The 27,232-nt window shown below is 37.8% G+C and overlaps 1 protein-coding gene across 9 annotated transcripts in view; it reads right to left on the bottom strand.

The window, feature by feature from the left end:
* Positions 1 to 27,232, bottom strand: part of LOC122227036 (BEN domain-containing protein 5) — a 1,450,833-nt gene that overhangs the window by 780,692 nt on the left and 642,909 nt on the right. The gene's annotated exons all lie outside the window — the stretch shown is intronic.

Raw genomic sequence — 27,232 nt, forward strand, 5'->3', positions numbered from 1 at the left:
AATGATCAGAGCAGGAAGAGGTTAAGGAGCATCTACTATCTTAGATGCAAAGGGAAGAGAGTCACAAAGAAATAAAGGGTCAACAGTGTCAAGCAAGATAGGGCTCAGTTACATGTCTATAGAGTGCATTCTTTACATGTGGAAAAACAGAAATCACTGGAAAAATTACCTGCTGTATAACTTTAATGTATCAGCTTCCTTTGCTTTTGTAACAAATTACCACAGACTTAGTGGCTTAAAACAATGCCAATTTGTTATCTTATAATTTTAGAGGTAAGAAGCTCTAATTTCAGGGGTGCCTGGGTGGCTCAGTCAGTTAAGCATCCAGCTTCAGCTCAGGTCATGATCTCATGGCTCATAGGTTCAAGCCTTGCGTTGGGCTTTGTGCTGACAGCTCAGAGCCCAGAGCCTGCTTCAGATTCTGTGTCTCCCTCTCTCTGCCCCTCCCCTCTCATGTTCTCTCTCTCTCAAAAATAAATAAAAATTAAAAAAATATATATTTCTTAAAATTCTAATTTCAAAGTGTGGGCAGTGTGACATTCTTTCTGGAGGCTCTGGGATGAATCTGTTCCCTTGTTTTTTCTAGTTTCTAGAGGTCACCTGCATTCCTTGGCTTGTGGCTTCTGCCTCCATCTTCGAGGCCAGGAGCATGGCATCTTCAAATCTGTCTCTCTCTGACCTCTCTGCTTCCATCACCATGTCTCATCTGACTCTAAGCCTTCAGACTTCCTCTTTTAAGGACCTCTGTGGTTATGTTGGGTCCACTTAAATAATCCAGCATAATCTTTTCATCTCAAAATCCTTAACTACATATGCAAAGTCACTTTTGCCCTGTAAGGTAACATATTCCCAGGTTCTAGAAAGTAACGTATGAACATCTTTGGAGAATCCTTATTCTGTCTACCATAATCATGTCACATAACCCATTATCTGTGTCTCAATTTCCTTATTTATAAGATAGGTAAAATTATACTGATCACACTTGGCTACTGAAATAATTCATTTAGATTAAATTAAACCCTGATTCACGGTAGACAGGCATTAATAAACAGTGGTTAAAAGTGAATTTTAATTTCTCTGTCACTGGTTAGAGAAGGCTGAAGGAGGTGGAGTACAAATTAGGAAGCATGTCAAGGCAAATCTCCTGGCAGAGGAAGTAGTGAGTATGTTCAGGACAGGGTTCCCCAGCAGCCGAGGAAAAGGGGAAATTCCTGTTTTGAAAGATGAGCCATATATTCCCTAGCAATATTTCAAATGTCTTTTAGCAAACTGTCCTCCAAGAAAAAATTAGCAAAAGAAAAAACAAAAAGCAAAACACACACACACACACACACACACACACACACGAAATAAAACTTAAGAGGAAAAAATTAAAAAGCTGAGAGACAAATAAACCCATGTGTAATCACCTGGGAATGTGCAGTCCCCTGATCCCCAGAGGCCATGCCTTCTAAGATGAACCCAAGAATTGCTGGACAGAAGTGATTAAAACTAAGGAAAGCAATATTCTCTTCCTGTACATGATTTTGGTTTCCATTTCAAGTTTCAATTTCACTTGAGCAGCTATAGTCCTCTGTTGCAGAACACATAAATTGGTTGGAATAAGTATTAGTGGAAGAAGGGGGGCTATGAACTGGAGTGAAGAGACATGGGCTCTGGTTCCACTGAATTAGTGAATAGTTTGCAGCAAGTTTTTTCTTCTTTCTGGGCCTCAGTTTTTCCCATGTATACATCAGGAACTAGACTGAGCTAACAATGCCATAAACTCTTTCATTAGTGGCTCTTGATTTTTTGCTCTTGTCCTCTCCATCCCTTAGAGACCTTTCATTACTTGATATTACTTCCTTACTAATAACTCCTAAATCATGTTATCTTCTCATTAGCAATCAGAATTATAGCTTCAACTATCCACTAGTCATTTCTACTTGGTCATTTGCCACACCTCACACAACATGACAAAACCTTCATTACTCCCTTTTTTAAATTTTATTTTAATTCTAGTATAGTTAACATACAGTGTTATATTAGTTTCAGGTGTACAATATACTGATTCAACAATTCTATACATTACTCAGTGCTTATCATGATAAGTGTACCCTTTTATTTTTTAATGTTATTTTTGAGGGGGGAAGGGGAGAGAGAGAAGAAGACACAGAATATGAAGCAGGCTCTAAACCCCAAGCTGTCAGCACAGAGCCTGACACAGGGCTCAAACCCACAAGTGATGAGATTACGACCTGAGACTAAGTCAGACTGAGCCACCCAGGCACCCTTTGATAAGCGTGGCGCCCCTTGATAAGCATACGATTAATCTCCTTCACTTATTTCACCCATTCCCCCACCCATCTTCCTCTGGTGACCATTAGTTTATTCTGTACAGTTAAAAGTCTGTTTTTTCGTTTGCCTCTTTTTCTTTGTTCATTTATTTTCCTTCTTAAGTTCCACATATGAATGAAATCATATGGTATTTGTCTTTGACTTACACTTAGCATTATACTCTCCAGGTCCATACATGTTGTTGCAAATGGCAACATTTCATTCTTTTCTATGGCTGAGTAAAAACCTCATTATTGTAATATTCAAATCCTTTCTTAATCAGTGTGCTATCTAATTTTATTTCTTACTAGTCCTCAATACTTTACACTTCAAGGCAAGTGGATGGCCATTCACCTGGTCCCACCTACTCCTTGTTACCCACCTCAATATTCCAAGAATCTTTATTTTGTCTATGTTATCTCTGCCTGTGTGTGATGCTCTCTCCTCTTGGACCACCAGAGAGATCTCAATTTTCCATAATGAATACAAATTATGATAAATAGGCATGTAGTAAATTACCTTTGCTATTAAAGGAAGAAACATAGTTCAATGCAAAGAACATCAGAATAGAAGTGAGGAAGAGGTTGCATTCTAAATCTGACTCAGGAACTGACTTAGTGTCTAACTCCCAGATCAGCTATATAACCTCTCTCAACTATAGTTCCCCCATCAAAAAAATGCACACATGAATGTTCCTCATGCTATTACCTTTGTCTATCAAAATTCATTTTATTTTTCAAGCATAGCCCCGTTAATGCCAGCTATATGAAATCTTCCTGACTTTCCCATCCATCATAGAAATACACTGATAGCTGAAGTGGGATCTTTTTCTTCCTTCACGTCCTGCATTTCTATAATATCACTGGCTCTGTCTTGTATTACATTTACTTGAGAATATGTGTACCTATCTATCTTCCACAAGTCAGAAACCACGTATCTGTAGTGTCTTGCTTGGTGCTTGTCAGCAAGGAGGCAACTATGGAATGCTTGTTTAATAAATGTGTGATCCAGTGGAGAAAGAGAGAATGACAGAAAAGGTGGGGAAATTAGACATCTATGTTTTATACTTATTGTGACATTTCCTATTGGGAACCAAAAATGTAGCTACATAAATTTCTTTAAGATTCTTTTGAGAGGAAAAAAAATCCCATTATATAAAAGCATTTAAATGAAGTTTGGAGTTTCATTTGTCTTTTAGACTCCAAGTCTAATAAAGCTATTTAGCATTTCTATAGTATTTAACATTTTCAAAGTACTATTCAATGTTAATTAGTTAATCCTAACACTCTGTAAGGCAGGTCAATATTATGATATTCTCTGAAAAGTTAAGAAAATGAAAATTCAAAGGTATTTTGGCTTCCCTTTTCAAGATATAAGACACGGCTGAATGTTATTACAAATATAAAGTAGTATTTTGGAACAGAAATTAGCAAAATATAGAAATGAAACAAAGGAAGTTGAATCAAGTTCTTCCTTTCACTATGGGCCAAAATATAAAAGACAAAAAGAGATCTGGGTATTAGAGTCCTCAGCTAGTCTTTTTAGACCTAAACACACTGGCTTCTCATCCCAGGAAGAAGATGAGAGGTTAGTCAGAGAAACTGAGCATGAAATTCAAGCTGACTAGATACCAGATTCATGGCAAAATAGATTTCAGAGCCCACTGATATGTTGGTGGGTTGAGTTATATGATAGACCTCCTGGCATGATCAGGATTGGCTCAGGGACTGAGGATCACTAGAAGGGTCAAGCTTGTTGCTCCAACTTTCAATAACTGCAGCTGAGAGGCTCTAGATAACAGTTTCCATAACTTTTTCCCCAAAAACTGTACCCTAAAGCTACAGCTCCACTTAGCAAAAAGAGAGCAGACCTGGAAAGATTCCATTTGGTCAACTACCTTTGTGCCCTTCTCCCAAGCAGCCTTCTTATAACATTCTTGCAAATTGAATGGTGGATGACATTCAAAATGATAGGAAATCTTTTTCTCTTAGAGCTGTTTGATATACAAAAAGCAGGGAGGCAATTCACCCCATAAGATAATAAGTCCAAGAGGGGAAACATAAACACCAGGGGCTAGTGAATAGATCAAAGAAGCTCATTTTGATTAGAGAGAATAAGCGTTTGACAACTCAATATAACTAAATCCATTCATCCATTGCTTCATTTATTCACTCATTTCTTCAGCAAATTGTTGAGTACTTCCGCACAGAAAAATTAAATAAATAGGACACCATTCCCATACTCAAGGAATTCAGAATCTAGTTAAGGGTTCCTCAAAGTATGGTATGAAGGGCATCAAAAAGTAGCAGGCACTACATGAAAACTAACTGAAATGCTTTTCTGAAATGCAGATTCTCAGGTCCTACTATAGACCTACTAAATACAACTAAACATTTATGGTGGGCCCCAGAAATTCTTTTTTTTTAACCAGGCATATAAAGTGATTCTGATGCACATTAAACTTTGAGAACCACTGGAAGAAAAGACAAGAAATTACTCAGACCAAGAAAGTGGTATAATAAAAGAGTCCAAGCTTTAAGGGTCAATAAAATCTGTTTTCAACTTGACCACTTCCTAGCTACATATCCTCTCTGAGCTCTAGCTTCTTCATCTGTAAACAGGAAAATACAACATTTGCTCTTAGGGGTGGGGCATAAATTAAGTGAGTGTGTGTGTGTGTATATATATATATTATTACATGAGTGTATATATATTAAATGAGTGTGTGTATATACATATACGTATATATGTATATACACATACGTATATATATATATATATATATATATATATATATATAACACATATATATATATGAAGTGTTTAGTATATAATAGGCAATGACAAGAGAGGGAGGAAGGAGAGAGGAAAGTTAGTTGGTTGTTTCTCTCCCTCCTTATTTGACCACATTTGAATGCCCTTTTGAAAATGCCTGCTTATACAACATGAAGGCAAGTCTTACAAGTGAGAATTTTTCAGTATGAAATGGTGACATTCTGATTGACAACACTGATTGATGAAATGGACAAATTCCCTAAAATATATAATTTACCAAAACAGCTTTAAAAAGAAATAGAAATGGGGTGCCTGGGTGGCTCAGTCAGTTAAGCATCTGACTCTTGATTTCAGCTCAGATCATGATCTCACATTTCATGAGTTCAAGCCCCAGGTTGGGCTCTGCAATGACAGTGTGGAGGCTGCTTAGGATTCTCTCTCTCCCTCTCTCTCTGCCTTTCCTGCCCCTCCTCTCAAAATAAACAAATAAACTTAAAAAAAAAAAGAAATAGAAAGCCTGAATAATTATTAACTAATAACAGTTATTAATAACTGTTAATAATATTTAAGAAAATGAAGTGGGAATTAAAAGCCTTCCACCAAATAGAATATCAGGCCAGATTATTTTATAGATGAGTTCTAATCAATTTTCAAGGAACATACTACTCAGAACAGAAAAAGGTAGACTATCATCTGATTCATTATTCTATAAAGCCTGCATGTATAATTCTGATGCCCAAACTAAGAAAGTGAACATGAAAGAGGAAAATTACCAACCCATTTCACTCACACATTTGAGTGCAAAGATTTTAAACAAAACACTAGTATAGCATATTCTCACTATGTAATAATATATAATAGTGAAAATAAATTAAATGAACTATAGTAAAACCCAATGATTTGAATAAATCCATCAAATGTAAAAAGCAAGTTTCAGAAGGCCACTTACTACATTATACCCTTTTTATGACACCCTAATTAACAATGAAAATTAAACAATATGTTGTCTAACCATATACATGTATTTGATGAAACAATACTTAAAACATAAAATATGTTTTAAACATAATTATCCTGGAGGTAAAGGCACAAGAATAAGAATCAAAAGAAAGATGTAAGTTATTGTTAATGTTCTTTGTTTGCATTGGACAGTAGGTTCTTGAGTATTAATTATATATTTTTTTAAATAATAAAGAATAAAATAAAAAGGCCATACATAATGACATCACATATGAAACAAGGATTATGATTAATCTTTTTCAGCACATGGAAAGTACTTATTAAAAAATTAAGATTAAAGACTAGGGTTTTTAAGGCCAGGAACACTATGGGCAAGATTAGAGATGGGAATCAGGCCAAATCTCATAGTTCAGTTTGGTTATGGTCAATTCAACCCAGCTGGAAAACACCAGTGTTTAAATTTGCTGGAGCTCACTTAAAAAAGCCTATCATAAAATCTGGGCAAGAGAATAGTGGTTAAGCTTGGATTCCCTCAGGCCTCTCAGACTGAGTGCGAGCAGATGCAGTACCCACCAATGGGCCAGGTAAGAAGTCTAGGTTTAATTCTGTCAATCCACTATCATCTCATGGTTGTACATCCCTGAGTACTAGTTACAATTATAACCTTCCCTGAAATTTTGCACAGGCTGTTACAGTTTTCAAAGTATTTTTATACACATTATTTCCTTTCCATACTCACAAATTTGGGCAGTAGACATGGAACTAGACATTGCAAGTACTGTGCTCAAGTATATAAATTAGAAAACTGATGCACAAAGAGTGAAGGGGAATAAAAGTAAAACCAGAACTCAGTCAAGTTTTGTCTGATTCCAGGTCTAATCCTCTTTCAATCTTAGCAAGCTACCTCTAATGTATCTTCTCTTTTCTCAAATTAAAAATTTGGAGGGTTCTTTATATCTTTGAAAATATCTATAACCTTTGATTCATTAACCCCACTTCTGGAATTCATACTCAAAGATTTAGCCCAGAGGCGCCTGGGTGGCTCAGTTGGTTAAGTGTCCAACTCTTGATTTTGCCTCAAGTCATGATGTCATGGTGTGGGATCTAGCTACTGCCAGGACTCTGTGCTGGGCGTCGAGCCTCTTTGGGATTCTATCCTCTCTCTCTGCCTCTCTCCCCACTCATTCACTCACTCTCTCTCTCTCTCTCAAAATAAATAAACTTAAAAAACTTTTTTTTAATGTTGTATTTATTTTTGAGATAGAGAGAGACACAGCATGAGCAGCAGAGGGGCAGAGAGAGAGCGAGACACAGAATCCGAAGCAGGCTCCAGGCTCTGAGCTGTCAGCACAGAGCCTGACGCAGGGCTCAAACTCACAAACTGTGAGATCGTGACTTGAGTCGAAGTCAGATGTGTAACTGACTGAGCCACCCAGCCACCCTGAAATAAACTTTTTTTTTAAAAAAAGATCTAACCCAAAAGGAGACTAAAAAACATTACTATCATCATCACTATTATTAATGATAATTATCATGCATGATTACCAAATGAGATATTACTGTAAGCACTACGTAGAGTGTCCTGGTTAATCCAAGTGTTACTATTCCCCCATGATAAATGAGTAAACAGGTGCAGAGTTTTGAGTTAAGATTTGAAAAAGATCACATGGCCAGAAATTAACCACATGCACTGAATGTGAAGCTCATGCTATTCAACATTATATTAAGTAGAACAATCATGACCACAAGTGACTCTCCTTAGAAATTAAGCTCCTGGCTTCCCCACTAACTCCTTTGCAATATAGCAAGACAGCTAGAAAAGTGCTAAAATAACTCCATCTCTAGCCACGCATGTAGGGACAAAGAGGGATCCAGGGGATGTTAGTCAAGTATGGCAAAAGAAAATTCCTACCATAGACAGATTTTGTTACTGAGCTTAGTTTTATGCCCAACCTACAGTCAATTCCAGTTTGGGGTTAGTGAAGGCTTGTTACAGTTTTACATTTGACAAGCCATTTGATCTCTGAATATATACAGCCTCTGATTTCCAGATGTATATTCAATTGCCCACTTGATATATATACTTTATTGTCTAGTAAGCATCTCAAACTTAATGTGGCCAAAACCAAAACTTTTGATATTTTACTCTCAAAATCAGCTCTGCTCTCAGCCTTCATTTCAGTAAATGACACTTGATTCACTTGGTGGGTCAGCTCAAAAGCCTCTCAAACCACACCTAAGCAAGTCATGTTAACACAACCCCAAAATACATACAAAATCTTTCCATTTATATTTCTACTGTTCCTCTTGTCATGCCAACACCTACCACCTCTCATCTGGACCACTGTAATGGTCTTCTAACCAATGGTCTTTCAATTTTTCTGTATATAATCCATTCTCCACATACCAGGCAAGGTGAGTAAGATTGTGTTCTTCCCCCTTCTGATGGCTTCCTTTCAAAGGTAGAATAAAATCTGAACTTTTTACATTGGCTTATAAAGGCCAGTGAGATCTGGCCTTTCTTTAACTTTCCAATATCATTTATTTTATTTTAATTTATTTTAGAAAGAGAATCTTAAGCAGGCTCCAGGCTCAGCACAGAGCCTGACATGAGGCTCGATCCCACAACCCTGGGATCATGACATGAGCTGAGATCAAGAGTTGGACACTCAACCAAATGAGCCACCCAGGTGCTCCTCCAACCTCATTTCTGACCTTTCTTCCCATCACTTCTTCCCTTTCTCCCGCACTTTGTGGGTTCTTTTTTCTGAAAGGCACAAAGCTTATTTTCCCCCTACTGTTTATTTACTTTGTGTTCTCTTTGCTTGCAATAATAATCCCTTAGATCTTTCCAAGATTGTGCCTTTCTTGACATTTGAGTCTTAATTCAAATGTTTCCTCATTAATGAGTCCTTCCATAATCACCCAATCTAAAGGACAGCTTAAGTCTCTCTGCACTTAATAGGTATTAAACATATACATTTGTATATTATCTCCTCACATTAAAATGTAAGGTTCATGAGAGGAGGAACCATGCTTGTCTTATTCAAAGGTGTATATCCAGTGCCTAAAATGGTACCTGGCCTATGGGAGGTCCTCAAAAAAGGTTTACTAAATGATCAAACTTGTAAGGTGGGGATTGTACTATCTACCTTACAAGATGGGTTTAGAGGGTCAATAACATGTTGAAATAAATGCTTGGTGTAAAGTAGGTGCTTGGAAGATACTGTCCTCAATAATGAGATCATGAAATACTTGAAGCCAACATTAATATTTGTCCCACTAGCTTTTCCTACTGAAGCAGACATCAGTGTTTTTGTTTCTCAGTACCCTGGATATTAATCTGTAAAATGAGGATTTAAAAGTCCTCCTTACAAGAATTCAGAGTTTAAAGGAGACTGCATATAAAGCACCTGCACATATCAAGTTCCCTTCTGCCCTTAGTTGTCATAGGGATTAAATGGGATAGTTGATAGGAAAAGTGTTTTATAAAATGTGAGGAACTATTTTACTCTAGATTTGATATTCTCAAGCAGGAATCTGCAGACAGACAGATGAAGTCAGATTCATTAAATTCTGGCTGTCAAATAAAATATGTTTTAAAATATAAATTTTGTACTCTCCAGAATCAAACAGGATTCTCCCTGCCAGCAAGCAGCACAAAGCTCTGCCCAAAGCCATTAACACCACACAATCCATGCTTGGCAAAGCTAGCCCTCATATTGGCAGATAGGATTTTCAATTAACAGATGGGGATCTGGCTCTTAGAGCACTTTGGGCAAGGATTCAGAGGTGATATGGGTGAAACACTTGTGTACCTAGTAATCCACTGGTCATCATATCCTTATTTCCTGCATCTGCTCATCTAGGTGGCTACAGCTCTTCAAAGAGGAGGGAAGGTGAATCCCCCGTGGCACTATCCATGATGTTTAATACTTTCCCCACTGCATAGGCTTCTATTTAGCTAGGAGAACTAAATTATTAGACTTTTTCCTACAAATGCGTGTGGATTTCAGTGATGAGAATGGTGCATAGTCTGTGCCTTCTTTGAATTGCAAAACGTGATTATCAGTAAAGGCACACTTTGTGAGCTTCTATTTCTACTGCAAAGTGCCAATCTCCACTGGGTCCTATTTCAACAATTATTTAACATTTATTGAGCACCAATAATGCACCGGGATCATTCTCTCTCTAATCGTGTCATTAATGATCCAGTAGGCTCCTGTGGGTGATAGGAAGGAAGAGGAACAAGTTAATTATCAGTATGGTGTTCAGTCTGAATCAGTTAAATTGCCCGAATTATTGAGGTTTAGCTACTCAAGTAAAATGGTGACCAAATTTCTGCAATGAAAACTAAGACATCTATCTTCTAATCTTTAAGAAGCCAAGAGAAGAGACAAATAGGAGGGGGAAAAGAAAAACATAAAACAAACTGTTTTGGCTGTTAAACAGGAAGTCATAGATGCCTAAAACAGGAAATAATCAGACATTCCTCCTTCAAAGGAATCTGGAATATATAAATTCTTAGCCTTTATTCATGATGTTCCTTCTACCTGGAACACACTTCTTACCATACCTCCGCATGTTAAAACTTTATTTAGTAAGATCAAGTTTAAATTCCAACTCAACTCTACAATGTAACCTGGAATAACCTTAGTGTCTTCCTAAATATATTTTTCCTTTATCTTTAAAAATCCAGTAAGTTTCCAAGTCCTGTCATTCTATCTTCTTAATACCACTCATAACCTTTATTTTAAGGGTAGATACTGTTTTAGTCATCTCAATATCTCTGTCCTATATCCTTTCCAAGACAAATGGAGGCTGAGAGTCTTGGCTCAGGTTGCATTCTGCAGAGCCTACCCAAGCAAAATAGTGAGGCTGGTTCTTAGTTGTGAGCCTATGTCAAAGAACAGTAATTGACTAGGACCAGAACAAGGTGGCAACAGGAAGCATGTAAAGGCCAGATCCAAAAGGAGGTGTCTGCTCCAGTGATCAGAACCTGCTCCAGTAAATGTGTTCAGGAGGGAGTGCCTAGAGAAGTGCTCTGAGGCTGGCGGAGGGAACCTTTATTAAGGTGCAAGCCATAGAATTAAAGGGCAGGAGTCCAGGGTTCTCAGCCAGTCTAAATATACATCTTTAGCAAACATCACTATGTCTGGCACCTATTTGGTCTTCTGTACGGTTTTTTTGTTGTTGTTGTTTTCTTGTTGTTGTTGCTGTTGTTGTCATTTTTGATGAATATTCTGCCACAGAATTTATCAGCCCCTAAGGTTAGGAACTTTCTGGAAAAGTATACTCATCATAACCTGGGTCCAGAGAACCAAGCATCTTACTCAAGAGAATAACTTGGGCAAATTCAGCAAATTGCTTTTGTGTGATTTCCTCCTTGAATTTAAATCTTGTATTTAGAATTGATAATGGCCAAGAGATAACCCCTTTGAACCACTTAAGGCAGAGCATATTGTTACTGGTGGCCTTTATCTGGATAATCAAATAATAAAGTTAAACTGGCAACCAAAGGCGAGCTCCCAAGCTAACTCTAAAATACATTCAATGTTATTTGTTCAGTAAACTGCAGAACATTAAATTTCTATATTAAGTAAATTATAAGGAAGAATGCACTTTGCAAAATTAAAAAGTTCTTGGTTACTTTATCTATTATTCCACTGGGAAAGTTTCCAGAGTGTACTTTGTACAATTAGATAACTTTTTGCATGGATGGTGGATAGTGGAAAAGGGGCACTTAAGGCTTAGCACATGCAGTGCCAGGAATTCAGCTACAATTCCACAACTTATTTCTGGGCCCTGAGGCAGAAATCTTTGATGACAAGCACTCAGTTCTGAGATGCATTCATGATTTTCCTCTGCTTCACATTAGGAATATCAGGAAATCAAGAGATGAATTATATGAGACACAGATAAAAGGGCCCATCAAGATAATTTTGTTCTAAGATTTCTAAACTGGGTCCTGGACCTCCTCAGAAGCTCTCCCAAAGTATCTTCTTAGGGTTTACCATGCTTCAAAACTCATGTGTTCATCTCTTTTACACATGCTAGAATTCTTTATAAAACTCCTATTATAGAAATATCTCTCAGAAAAAAAAAACAACCTTTAAAATCAATGATATGTAAAGGAGTAAAAGGTACTATTATTGGCTCAAGTCTGGCTTGGTTCCTTCGTAGTGTATCATTACTCCTCACTTACTATAGAATCTTAGCCAAGTCACCAAAGAAAAGTTTTTCATCTGTAAAATGACAATATTATGGCAGATATTGGCTAGATGCTCCCCAACACCATCTTCTCTTCTATAAAAGACTGTATGTCCCAGTATACCTGGCAATTCAGTTCTAAGTGACAGGTACTGTCCAGAGGAATATTGATGGAAATAATGTATTTCATTCCCAGACTTAGACATAAAATCCTTTATGAAATCATGTATGGTTTTTATTTTTCACCTTCTGTAGTAACCTTGAAGGCACCAGGATGAAGATGGTAACATTCTAAAATTGAAGGATCCTAGATCCCTGAGTTACCAATTGAAAGAGGACTACCCATTGCAACTTTGTGATTTGGTCACTCTGTGATCTTTATGAGAAAAAAACTATTGCGTTAAGCTACTGGAATTTGGGCTAGCATTATTTATGCCGACTATCTACTTACCCTCAAAGTTTTAGGGGAACACTATATAAATATATGCAAAAGCAGAATAATGCATGTCATGTGGAATGTATTCAATAAATCTTAGCTGACACTTTATAATATATATAGAGAGAACCTAGAACTAACTTAAAGTCACAGAGCAAATTAGAGGCATAATTTAGGACTAAACTAGGCTAATGCTCTTCCCACTAAGAACTGCCTATATTCTTTGACCTTAATTAAGTTGAGTCTCCCTCTGAGTTGCAATTCCTCAACCTATTACATAAGAGAGTGTGTTCATGCACTAATTCAACAAATATTTATTGAGCATCTACCATGTGCCATGTACTCCTCTTCAGGGTTTTGGGTATACAATTTTATTAAAACCAACAAGGTACTGCCTTCATGAAACTCATATATTCAAGTAAGGGGAAACAAATAATCAAAAATTAAACATGTATTCAAGAAATTATAACACTAATAAGTGTTATACAAAAGCTAAAACAAGACAATATAATAAAACAGAGTGACTAGGTAGCTACTTTGTATTAAATGTTCAGAAAAGACTTGACTGAGGAAGTAACATTTAAATTGAAACCAGGATAACAAGAAGGAGCTTAGCTTTCAAGGGAAGAGTTTTTGGGTAGAAGTATAGCAAGGGTAAAAGGCCCTTGGGCAGTAAAGATTTTAGCTAGCCTATTCTTACTGACAGGACTGAAAAACTTTTTTAATTGAGGCACAGACTCAGTGAGTCTAAAGATGGAAGGGATTTTGAAGATACACTATCCAACTTATTTTACCTGCTTTCCTCCCATAAGGTTGAGCCTTGGAGTTTAGATCTGAGTTCACCTCACAGATATGGCATTTACTGACTTAATTGACTAGCTTTAAATAGTTATTTAATTTTTCTAAGACTTAGTTTCTTCATATGTAATATGGGGATAATCCACATACACAATATAAAATTGTTGAGAGAGTTAAATGAGATCATGCATGTGGCATGCCTATGGCAGTGCCTGGCATCTAGCAATGCCCAACAGCTAAGAGAGGAAGAAGGATATTACTAAGGTTATAAAGGCAATATAGTATGCAATTGAATGGAAGCCAAACTCATGTATTCTGACTCTCTAGTTTCATAGATCAGAAAAAGCACCTGCCTGGCCATTGAGTCCTCTGTAGTTTTTCTCTAGAATAAGCAACGTGTCAGCAAGAATTTGTTGCAAATACTGACATTTGTATCATTCATGTCACTTGGCCCATCCTACTATGTGACCCCGCATGTAATTTAGGTAGCCCTTACATCAATGTCTGATTCTCAGGTGTCTTCAGTCTCATCTCCACATTCAGTTTGGAAATCGTTATAGAGCAGGAACAAAGATGAGAGAGGAAGTGACTGTTGACCTCGGTCAATCCATCTCATATCTCCTTTAGCCTATATTCCTTTCCTGCTCTCAATACCCTCCCAACACATGAGGTAGGTGAGATAAAAACCATTATTCCTGTGTAACAGGTAAGAAACCACAGTCAAATGGGCAGATCTGGGACTAAAATTCAGGTCTTTTGACTCCATGCTTCCTCTAGATCCAAGGTATTTTTGAAGGAATGATCTCAAATCTTTCTTGATATATTTTTCATTTATTTAGATTTCCCAAATAGGCACCAGGACCTCAATTGTGGAACACTTAAGCTACTGTGAAACTGCTTTGATCTCCTGCTTCACTTCATAGTCAGCAGAATTAGTGCCTCCCTTACCTAAAATTCCCATAATTCAGAGCTGTGTGGCATATTAACCTCATAACAATTCTGATAATACTCTTGAAATTACCTGTTTTTGCATTTGCCTCCTATCAGAGAATGAGATACACTGGTGTATTCAAAATATATTTGTGTTCAGTACACAAAATATACAGAATCATGGGATTTTTGGCAAGCAGTTCCCGTCTACCTGATTCTTTCCTGCCCTGTTCCCTGCCACCTTTGTTCTCCTCCTTCCCACATCACTCTTTCCTAATTAACTCCTCCTACATATGTTTGAGATCTCAGCTCATATATTTACCTTCTCATGTGCTTTTTCTGCTGTACCTTCCTCCCTGATATAGAAGGACATGCCTCCTTACATGTTTTTATACCACGTACCTCTCTATTATAGCACTTAATAGAGTTCATATTCTGAAGTCTATTCGTATAATTATTATGTAAATTTCTGTGTCCCTACTAGACTGTGAGTTTATTAAATACAGTATTATGGGCTGAATTGTGTATCCCCCCAAAGTTATGTTAAAGTCCTAATACCCACTACCTTAGAATATGGCTCTATTTGGAGACAAGGCCTCTAATGAGGTAATTAGGATGAAATGAGATCAGATGGATGAGCCCCAATGCAATATGACTTGTATCCTTCTGCAAAGAGAATATTAAGATACATACGTGTGTGTGTGTGTGTGTGTGTGTGTGCACACAGAGGAAAGACCATGTAAAGACAAGGAGAAGATGGTCATCTCTAAGCCAAGGAAAGAGGACTCAGATAAAAATCAATCCTGCTTACACCTTGGTGTCAGACTTCTACTTTCAGAACCATGAGAAAATAATTTCATGTTGTTTAAGCCACTCATGTGATAGCTTATTATGGAAGCCTTAGAAAACCAATACAAACAGGAATCACTCTGTTCTTATATACTAATGTATCCCCAGTATATGTCACAGTGCTTCACACATAGCAGTCCTTAAATGAGTATTTGTTGATAAATGAATGAAATGTTTGTTTAATTGAATTTATTGAAAAAGGTATTGGAGTGGTTTTGTTTATTTGTTTTGGTTCAGGACCACTTAAAGTATCACAAACACCCGAATTTTATAACAAACAGCTGAGTGAGAGGGTAGCCCATAGCTTAGAACAATGACTTAAGTCAAGTCAACTTACAACTCAAGTTCTGGCAACTTCAGCTTCTACCAGAAGTCTGATCCTGATCTGTTCAGCCCTAGAAGATAACCCCCAGGGCAGAATAATTTACTAGTTTCATACCTCTTTTATAAATTCTAGGTTTCCATTCATAGTGGAAAATAACAAAATATGGGGAACGTAATAATATATAAAAACAAAACCATAGATATGATTTTATATAATAATTAAGCTGACTATTCTAAAGCTTATAGAAAAAAAATTTCCCAATTATTTAAAGTGGGCATGAGATTAGTGAGATCCCAGTCTACTCTCATCAAATCAGTTGAGCTCTAGGGAAGAAAGTTCTAAGACCCTAGCTGCTTTTGAGACTGTCTATAACTGTTACCTCTTAACCATAGAAGTCATGAGACATGGATAGAAAGGTCACTGGCCTGGAAGTCGGTAAACTTTGGTGCCAGTCCCAGTTTTTGATACCAAATTGCTATGGATACCAGCCAAGTTATTACTGTATCTGAAACTCAGTCTTCTCATCTGTACAATGAAGTGTTTATACTGATACTCTCTGTGATGTGATATCTTTTGACATCATAAACTATCATGACTCATGCCCAAATTCCTAAGCAGAGTATTTGGGTTTCTTTAATAAAAAGCTTGTCTCCCTGCTCTTTCTCTCTTTTTTAAGTTTATTTATTTATTTGAGGTATTGCACAACGTGCATAAGTCAGAAGGGGCAGAGAGAAACCCAAGCAGATTCTGTGCTGTCAGCTCAGAGACTGAAGTGGGCTCAGGTCATGATCTCAGGAACCATGAGATCAAGCCCTGAGCTGAGATCAAGAGTCTGATACTTGGAGGAACCAAGATGATAGAACACCATGGAAGTCTTTTTTGTGTCTCATGTCCATGAAATACAGCCAGATCAACACTAAACCATCCTGCACACCTAGAGAATTGATTTGAGGATTAACACAACACTCTGCACAACCTGAACCACAGAACTCAGCAGGTACCTGGAACGGAGAGGTGAACTGGAGGAGAGAGAAGCCATGGAGGGTAGAGAGCTGTTGTTTCTTGTGGACAGAGTATGGAGATGAGGGAGAATACAGGGGAAAAACCCTCCAAAAGCAGCTGGAGAGAAAGTGGAAAAGTGGAAACATGCACGGTGACTGAACAAAAAAGGGAGAAAGGAGAGGGTTTATATTCCATTAAAACTCTATAAACATAGGGAGCACAGAAACTGAAACTCCACAGCTTGATAGCTGGCAGTGCTCTGGTGGGAAGGGTGAATCACCAGGAGCAGAGTGAGGTCCGGACAGTACTTGGGCCACATGGGGAGAGGCATTTCCCTGCTGGGAAGACATTTGGTAGAGTCCGTGCAGCCACCCCAGCAGATCCCAGAGAACAACCATATTCGCTGGTACTGGAACAAGTTCATGAAGTGTGAAGCCTGGTGCCAGGTGTGTGTTGTGATTTTCCTTAATCCCTGAAACGCTTCTGCTACCTGGTCGAGTAAACTTGTTTTGGGGAAGGCTGGCAGCCAGCTATAGTCTCCAGGCATCGGCAGCAGCACAGTGCCGCAAATGTTCCTGGGTGCATCTGGCCCCTGGCTATTGCTTGGTGAAACCCTCCCCCAGAGGGTCAGAATGGGTCAAAACCGCAGTCCCTCGGAAGTGAAGGGTTTGGAAACAAAGCCACATCTGAGATAAAATTCAGGAGGGAGGTGCCACCTGGCCAACTGATGGCTTGGTCATGGACAGTTTAAAAGCAGGTGTGGATGGAAGCCAGAGACAAAATATGGGTGTGTAATTCCTGACTGAGGGGAACAGAGTTCTAATACTAGAGAGGGGTACTTGGGTAACACCATTATCACCCCTCCCACACATGTGCACATACACTTACAAGCACCACAACAATCCACACCAGTAAGCTAAGCAGCATCATCTAGTGGAGAACGAAGCCGTTAAACTAAGTCACACCCAACTGGATCAACCTGGCTATTCAGGAACACCACAAGTCTCTCTGCCTGCTTAGGTTTTGAATGATAAAGTGCTTCATAGTTTGACTTCTAGGGGAAAACAATGTTATTTCAATCATATTTCAGTCTGTTTGCTGGTCCATCTAATTAGTCACTTTTCTTTTTTTTCGTATTTTGTTTCTTTTCTTTTTATTGAATACAGAAAGAGAAATAATTATTTTTATTTTTAATTTTGATCAGAAATATTTTTATCTTTTCTACTATATTTTTTAATTTTTGTAAGTTTTTAAAATTCTATTTTAATTCCATCATTTCATTTTATTCTATTTCTTTGACTCATTATTTCAATTTTTTAACATTTTCCTTTTTCTTACTTTTTCCCTTTTTTTCTCTAATCTATCAAGCCCCTTTCAACACCCACACCAAAACACACCTAAGATCTAGCACCCTTTATTTGATTTTTGTGTGTGGGTGCTGTTTTTAATTTTTTAATTTAAATTTTTTGCTTTATTAATTCATTTTCTTCCTTCAAAATGATGAAATAAAGGAATTCACCCCAAAACAAAGACCAGGAAGAAACAACAGCCAGGCACTTAATCAACACCGATACAAGCAAGATGTCTGAACCAGAATTTAGAATCACGATAATAAGAATACTAGCTGGCGTCGAAAGTAGATTAGAATCCCTTTCTGTGGAGAGAGGAGAAGGGAAAGCTAGTCAGGATGAAATAAAAAATGCTATAACTGAGCTGCAATGTTAAATGGATGCCACGACAACACGGATGGATGAAGCAGAGCAGCAAATCAGCAATACAGAGGACAAACTTATGGAGAATAATGAAGCAGAAAAAAAGAGGGAGACTAAGGCAAAAGAGCACAATTTAAGAATTAAGAGAAATCAGTGATTCATTAAAAAGGAACAACATCAGAATCATAGGGGTCCCAGAAGATGAAGAGAGAGAAAAAGGGAGAGAAGGGTTATGTGAGCAAATCATAGCAGATTTGCTATGATTTCCACCCAACCTGGGGAAAGACACAGACATCAAAATGCAGGAAGCACAGAGGACTACCATTCGATTCAACAGAAACCAACCATCAACAAGGAATATCATAGCCAAATTCAAAAAATACTCAGGCAAGGAAAGAATCATGAAAACAGCAAGGGAAAAAACGTCCTTAACCCACAAGGGAAGACAAATCAGGTTTGCAGCAGACCTATCCACAGAAACGTTGCAGGACAGAAAGGAGAGGCAGGATATATTCAATGTGCTGAATCGGAAAAATATGCAGCCAAGAATTCTTTATCCAGCAAGGCTGTCACTCAAAATGGAAGGAGAGATTAAAATTTTCCCAGACAAACAAAAATGAAAGCAGTTCACGACCACTAAACCAGCTCTGCAAGAAATTTTAAGACTCTCTGAGGGGAGAGAAGACGGAAAAAAAAAAATAAAAAAGACCAAAAGCAACAAAGACTAGAAAGGACCAGAGAACACCACCAGAAACTTCAACTCTACAAGCAACATAATGGCAATAAATTCATACCTTTCCGTACTCACTCTAACCATCAGTGGACTCAATGCTCCAAACAAAAGATAGAGTAACAGAATGGATAAAAAACAAGATCCATCTATATGCTGTTTACAAGAGACCCACTTTAGACCTAAAGACACCTTCAGATTGAAAGTAAGGGGATGGACAACCATCTGTCATGCTAATGGTCAACAAAAGAAAGCTGGAGTAGCCATACTTATATCAGACAATCTAGACTTTAAAATAAAGACTGTAACAAGAGATGAAGAAGGGCATGATATCATAATTAAGGGGTTTATCCACCAAGAAAATCTAACAATTGTAAACATTTATGCTCCAAATGTGAAGGCACCCAAATATATAAATCAATTAATCACAAACATAAAGAAACTCATTGATAATACCATAATAGTAGGGGACTGCAACATCCCACTTACAACAATGAACAGATCATCTAAACAGAAAATCAACAAGGAAAAAATGGCTTTGAATGACACACTGGACCAGATGGACTTAACAGACATATTCAAAACATTTCATCCTAAAGAAGCAGAATATACATTCTTCTCCAGTGCACATGGAAAGTTCTCCAGTATAGATCACATACTGGGACACAAATGAGCCCTCAACAAGCACAAAAAGTTGAGATCACACCATGTATATTTTGAGAGCACAACGCTATGAAACTAGAAATCAACCACAAGAAAAAATGTGGAAAGGTAACAAATATTGGAGACTAAAGAACATCCTACTAAAGAATGAATGGGCTAACCAAAAGTTAAAGAGGAAGTTAAAAAGTATATGGAAGCCAATGAAAATGATAACACCACAGTCCAAAACCTCGGGGGCACAGAAAAGGTCATTGTGAGAGAAAAGTATATAGCAACCAGCAAAAACAGACACATAGACCAATGGAATAGAATAGAAACCCCAGAAATAGACCCACAAACGTATGGACAACTCATCTTTGACAAAGCAGGAAAGAACATCCAATGGAAAAAAGACAGACTCTTTAACAAATGGTGCTGGGAGAACTGGACAGCTACATGCAGAAGGTTGAAACTAGACCACTTTCTCACACCATTCACAAAAATAAACTCAAAATGGATAAAGGACCTGAATGTGAGACAGGAAACCATCAAAACCCTAGAGGAGAAAGCAGGAAAAGACCTCTCTGACCTCAGCCGTAGCAATCTCTTACTCAACACATCCCCAAAGGCAAGGGAATTAAAAGCAAAAATGAACTACTGGGACCTTATGAAGATAAAAAGCTTCTGCACAGCAAAGGAAACAACCAAACAACCAAACTAAAAGGCAACCAATGGAATGGGAAAAGATATTTGCAAATGACATATCGGAAAAAGGGCTAGTACCAGCGGTGGGCTGGGAGCAGACATCAGGTCAGACTGCGGCCCCGCCCACCAACTCCAGTTATACACCACAGCACAGGGGAAGTGCCCTGCAGGTCCTCACCACTCCAGGGACTCTCCAAAATGACCAAACGGAAGAATTCCCCTCAGAAGAATCTCCAGGAAATAACAACAGCTAATGAACTGATCAAAAAGGATTTAAATAATATAACAGAAAGTGAGTTTAGAATAATAGTCATAAAATTAATCGCTGGGCTTGAAAACAGTATAGAGGACAGCAGAGAATCTCTTGCTACAGAGATCAAGGGACTAAGGAACAGTCACGAGGAGCTGAAAAACGCTTTAAACTAAATGCAAAACAAAATGGAAATGACAACAGCTCGGATTGAAGAGGCAGAGGAGAGAATAGGTGAACTAGAAGATAAAGTTATGGAAAAAGAGGAAGCTGAGAGAAAGAGAGATAAAAAAATCTAGGAGTATGAGGGGAAAATTAGAGAACTAAGTGATACACTGAGAAGAAATAATATACGCATAATTGGTATCCCAGAGGAGGAAGAGAGAGGGAAAGGTGCTGAAGGGGTACTTGAAGAAGTTATAGCTGAGAACTTCCCTGAACTGGGGAAGGAAAAAGGCATTGAAATCCAAGAGGCACAGAGAACTCCCTTCAGACGTAACTTGAATCGATCCTCTGCACGACATATCATAGTGAAACTGGCAAAATACAAGGATAAAGAGAAAATTCTGAAAGCAGCAAGGGATAAACGTGCCCTCACATATAAAGGGAGACCTATAAGACTCGTGACTGATCCCTCTTTTGAAACATGGCAGGCCAGAAAGGATTGGCACGATATCTTCAGTGTGCTAAACAGAAAAAATATGCAGCCGAGAATCCTTTATCCAGCAAGTCTGTCATTTAGAATAGAAGGAGAGATAAAGGTCTTCCCAAACAAACAAAAACTGAAGGAATTTGTCACCACTAAACCAACCCTACAAGAGTTCCTAAGGGGGATCCTGTGAGACAAAGTACCAGAGACATCACTACAAGCATAAAACATACAGACATCCCAATGACTCTAAACCCGTATCTTTCTATAATAACACTGAATGTAAATGGATTAAATGCGCCAACCAAAAGACATAGGGTATCAGAATGGATAAAAAAACAAGACCCATCTATTTGCTGTCTACAAGAGACTCATTTTAGATCTGAGGACACCTTTAGATTGAGAGTGAGGGGATGGAGAACTATTTATCATGCTACAGGAAGCCAAAAGAAAGCTGGAGTAGCCATACTTATATCAGACAAACTAAACTTTAAATTAAAGGCTGTAACAAGAGATGAAGAAGGGCATTATATAATAATTACAGGGTCTATCCATCAGGAAGAGCTAACAATTATAAATGTCTATGTGCCGAATACCGGAGCCCCAAATATATAAAACAATTACTCATAAACATAAGCAACCTTATTGATAAGAATGTGGTCATTGCAGGGGACTTTAACACCCCACTTACAGAAATGGATAGATCATCTAGACACACAGTCAATAAAGAAACAAGGGCCCTGAATGATACATTGGATCAGATGGACTTGACAGAAATATTTAGAACTCTGCATCCCAAAGCAACAGAATATACTTTCTTCTCGAGTGCACATGGAACATTCTCCAAGATAGATCACATACTGGGTCACAAAACAGCCCTTCATAAGTTTACAAGAATTGAAATTATACCATGCATACTTTCAGACCACAATGCTATGAAGCTTGAAATCAACCACAGGAAAAAGTCTGGAAAACCTCCAAAAGCATGGAGGTTAAAGAACACCCTACTAACGAATGAGTGGGTCAACCAGGCAATTAGAGAAGAAATTAAAACATATATGGAAACAAACGAAAATGAAAATACAACAATCCAAACGCTTTGGGACGCAGCGAAGGCAGTCCTGAGAGGAAAATACATTGCAATCCAGGCCTATCTCAAGAAACAAGAAAAATCCCAAATACAAAATCTAACAGCACACCGAAAGGAAATAGAAGCAGAACAGCAAAGGCAGCCTAAACCCAGCAGAAGAAGAGAAATCATAAAGATCAGAGCAGAAATAAACAATATAGAATCTAAAAAAACTGTAGAGCAGATCAACAAAACCAAGAGTTGGTTTTTTGAAAAAATAAACAAAATTGACAAACCTCTAGCCAGGCTTCTCAAAAAGAAAAGGGAGATGACCCAAATAGATAAAATCATGAATGAAAATGGAATTATTACAACCAATCCCTCAGAGATACAAACAATTATCAGGGAATACTATGAAAAATTATATGCCAACAAATTGGACAACCTGGAAGAAATGGACAAATTCCTAAACACCCACACTCTTCCAAAACTCAATCAGGAGGAAATAGAAAGCTTGAACAGACCCATAACCAGCGAAGAAATTGAATTGGTTATCAAAAATCTCCCAACAAATAAGAGTCCAGGACCAGATGGCTTCCCAGGGGAGTTCTACCAGACGTTTAAAGCAGAGATAATACTTATCCTTCTCAAACTATTCCAAGAAATAGAAAGGGAAGGAAAACTTCCAGACTCATTCTATGAAGCCAGTATTACTTTGATTCCTAAACCAGACAGAGACCCAGTAAAAAAAGAGAACTACAGGCCAATATCCCTGATGAATATGGATGCAAAAATTCTCAATAAGATACTAGCAAATCGAATTCAACAGCATATAAAAAGAATTCTTCACCATGATCAAGTGGGATTCATTCCTGGGATGCAGGGCTGGTTCAACATTCGCAAATCGATCAACGTGATACATCACATTAACAAAAAAAAAAAAGAGAAGAACCATATGATCCTGTCAATCAATGCAGAAAAGGCCTTTGACAAAATCCAGCACCCTTTCTTAATAAAAACCCTTGAGAAAGTCGGGAGAGAAGGAACATACTTAAAGATCATAAAAGCCATTTATGAAAAGCCCACAGCTAACATCATCCTCAACGGGGAAAAACTGAGAGCTTTTTCCCTGAGATCAGGAACACGACAGGGATGCCCACTATCACCGCTGTTGTTTAACATAGTGTGGAAGTTCTAGCATCAGCAATCAGACAACAAAAGGAAAAGATGAAGTCAAGCTTTCGCTTTTTGCAGATTACATGATATTATACATGGAAAATCCGACAGACTCCACCAAAAGTCTGCTAGAACTGATACATGAATTCAGCAAAGTTGCAGGATGCAAAATCAATGTACAGAAATCAGTTGCATTCTTATACACTAACAATGAAGCAACAGAAAGACAAATAAAGAAACTGATCCCATTCACAATTGCACCAAGAAGTATAAAATACCTAGGAATAAATCTAACCAAAGATGTAAAAGATCTGTATGCTGAAAACTAGAAAGCTTATGAAGGTAATTGAAGAAGATATAAAGAAATAGAAAGACATTCCCTGCTCATGGATTGGAAGAATAAATATTGTCAAAATGTCAATACTACCCAAAGCTATCTACACATTCAATGTGATCCCAATCAAAATTGCACCAGCATTCTTCTCGAAACTAGAACAAGCAATCCTAAAATTCATATGGAACCACAAAAGGCCCCGAATAGCCAAAGTAATTTTGAAGAAGAAGACCAAAGCAGGAGGCATCACAATCCCAGACTTTAGCCTCTACTACAAAGCTGTCATCATCAAGACAGCATGGTATTGGCATAAAAACAGACACATAGACCAATGGAATAGAATAGAAACCCCAGAACTAGACCCACAAACGTATGGACAACTCATCTTTGACAAAGCAGGAAAGAACATCCAATGGAAAAAAGACAGTCTCTTTAACAAAAGGTGCTGGGAGAACTGGACAGCAACATGCAGAAGGTTGAAACTAGACCACTTTCTCACACCATTCACAAAAATAAACTCAAAATGGATAAAGGACCTGAATGTGAGACAGGAAACCATCAAAACCTTAGAGGAGAAAGCAGGAAAAGACCTCTCTGACCTCAGCCGTAGCAATTTCTTACTCGACACATCCCCAAAGGCAAGGGAATTAAAAGCAAAAGTGAATTACTGGGACCTTATGAAGATAAAAAGCTTCTGCACAGCAAAGGAAACAACCAACAAAACTAAAAGGCAACAAACGGAATGGGAAAAGATATTTGCAAAGGACATATCGGACAAAGGGCTAGTATCCAAAATCTATAAAGAGCTCACCAAACTCCACACCCGAAAAACAAATAACCCAGTGAAGAAATGGGTAGAAAACATGAATAGACACTTCTCTAAAGAAGACATCCGGATGGCCAACAGGCACATGAAAAGATGTTCAACGTCGCTCCTTATCAGGGAAATACAAATCAAAACCACACTCAGATATCACCTCACGCCAGTCAGAGTGGCCAAAATGAACAAATCAGGAGACTATAGATGCTGGAGAGGATGTGGAGAAACAGGAACCCTCTTGCACTGTTGGTGGGAATGCAAATTGGTGCAGCCGTTCTGGAAAACAGTGTGGAGGTTCCTCAAAAAATTAAAAATAGACCTACCCTATGACCCAGCAATAGCACTGCTAGGAATTTATCCAAGGGATACAGGAGTACTGATGCGTAGGGGCACTTGTACCCCAATGTTTATAGCAGCACTCTCAACAATAGCCAAATTATGGAAAGAGCCTAAATGTCCATCAACTGATGAATGGATAAAGAAATTGTGGTTTATATACACAATGGAATACTACGTGGCAATGCGAAAAAATGAAATATGGCCTTTTGTAGCAACGTGGATGGAACTGGAGAGTGTGATGCTAAGTGAAATAAGCCATACAGAGAAAGACAGATACCATATGGTTTCACTCTTATGTGGATCCTGAGAAATGTAACAGAAACCCATGGGGGAGGGGAAGGGAAAAAAAAAAGAGGTTAGAGTGGGAGAGAGCCAAAGCATAAGAGACTGTTAAAAACTGAGAACAAACTGAGGGTTGATGGGGGGTGGGAGGGAGGGGAGGGTGGGTGATGGGTATTGAGGAGGGCACCTTTTGGGATGAGCACTGGGTGTTGTATGGAAACCAATTTGACAATAAATTTCATATATTGAAAAAAAAAAAAGAAATCAATGTTATCAAAACCAAAAAAAAAAACAAAACAAAACAAAAAAAAAACCAAAAAACAGTAGGACAGATCAATGAAACCAGAAGCTGGTTCTTCGGAACAATTAGCAAAATTGATAAACCACCAGCCAGTTTGATCAAAAAGACAAAGGAAAGTAAAATCAAGAAGGAAAGAGGACAGATCACAACCAACACAGAAATAAAAACAATAATAAGTGAATATTATGAGCAATTATATGCCAATTATAATGGGCAATCTTGAAGGAATGGACAAATTCCTAGAAACATATAAACTACCAAAACTGAAGCAGGAAAAAAACAAAATTTGAACAAACCCATAACCAGTAAAGACATTGAATTAGTAATCAAAAATCTCCCAAGAAACAAGAGTCCAAAGCCAGATGGCTTTCCAGAGGAATTCTACCAAGCATTTAAGGAAGAGTTGACACCTAATCTCTTGAAGCTGTTCCAAAAAATAGAAATGGAAGGAAAACTTCCAAACTCTTTCTATGAAGCCACCATTACCTTGATTCCAAAACCAGACAGAGGCCCAAGAAAAAGGAGAACTATAGATCAATTTTCCTGATGAACATGGATGTAAACCAAAATCTTCAACATGATATTAGCCAACAGTTCCAATAATACATTAAAAAAATTATTCACCACGACCAAGTGGGATTTATACCTGGGATGCAGGGCTGGTATATCCACAAAACAATCAATGTGATTCATCATATCAAAAGGACATATAAAAGAAAGGACAAGAACCACATGATCCTCTCAATAGATGCAGAGAAGGCATTTGATAACATACAACATCCTTTCTTGATAAAAACACTCAAGAAAGTACGGATAGAAGGATTATACCTTGAGATCATAAAAGCCATATATGAAAGACCCAATGCTAATACCATCCTCAATGGGGAAAAACTAAGAACTTTCCCCCAAAGTCAGGAACAGGACAGGGATGTCCACTCTCGCCACTGTTATTCAACATAATATTGGAAGACTTAGCCTCAGCGATCAGACAACACAAAGAAATAAAAGGTGTCCAAATCAGCCAGGAGGAGGTCAAACTTTCAACTCTTCACAGATGACATAATACTCTATATGGAAAAACCAAAGGATTCCACCAGAGAAAACTGCTAGAACGGATCCATGAATTCAGCAAAGTAGCAGGATATGAAATCAATGCACAGAAATTGGTTGCATTCCTATACACCAACAATGAAGCAACAGAAAGAGAAACCAAGGAATCGATCCCATTTACAATTGCACCAAAACCCATAAAATACCTAGGAATAAATCTAACCAAAGAGGTGGAAAATCACTGAAAACTATAGAAAACCTGTGAAAGAAACTGAAGAAGATACAAAAAAACTGAAAACTATAGAAAACATATGAAAGAAATTGAAGATACAAAAAAATGGAAAAATATTCCATGATCCTGGATAGGAAGAAAAAATATTGTTAAAATGTCAATACTACCCAAAGCAATCTACACATCCAATGCAATCCCTATCAATATAACACCAGAATTCTTCACAGAGCTAGAACAAACAATCCTAAAATTTGCATGGAACCAGAAAAGACCCCAAACAGCCAAAGCATGGCTTCTTGAAAAAGAAAACCAAAACATGAGGCATCACAATCCCAGACTT

Source organism: Panthera leo, chromosome C1, assembly GCF_018350215.1.
Source record: "Panthera leo isolate Ple1 chromosome C1, P.leo_Ple1_pat1.1, whole genome shotgun sequence".
NCBI classification, from domain to species: Eukaryota; Metazoa; Chordata; class Mammalia; order Carnivora; family Felidae; genus Panthera; species Panthera leo.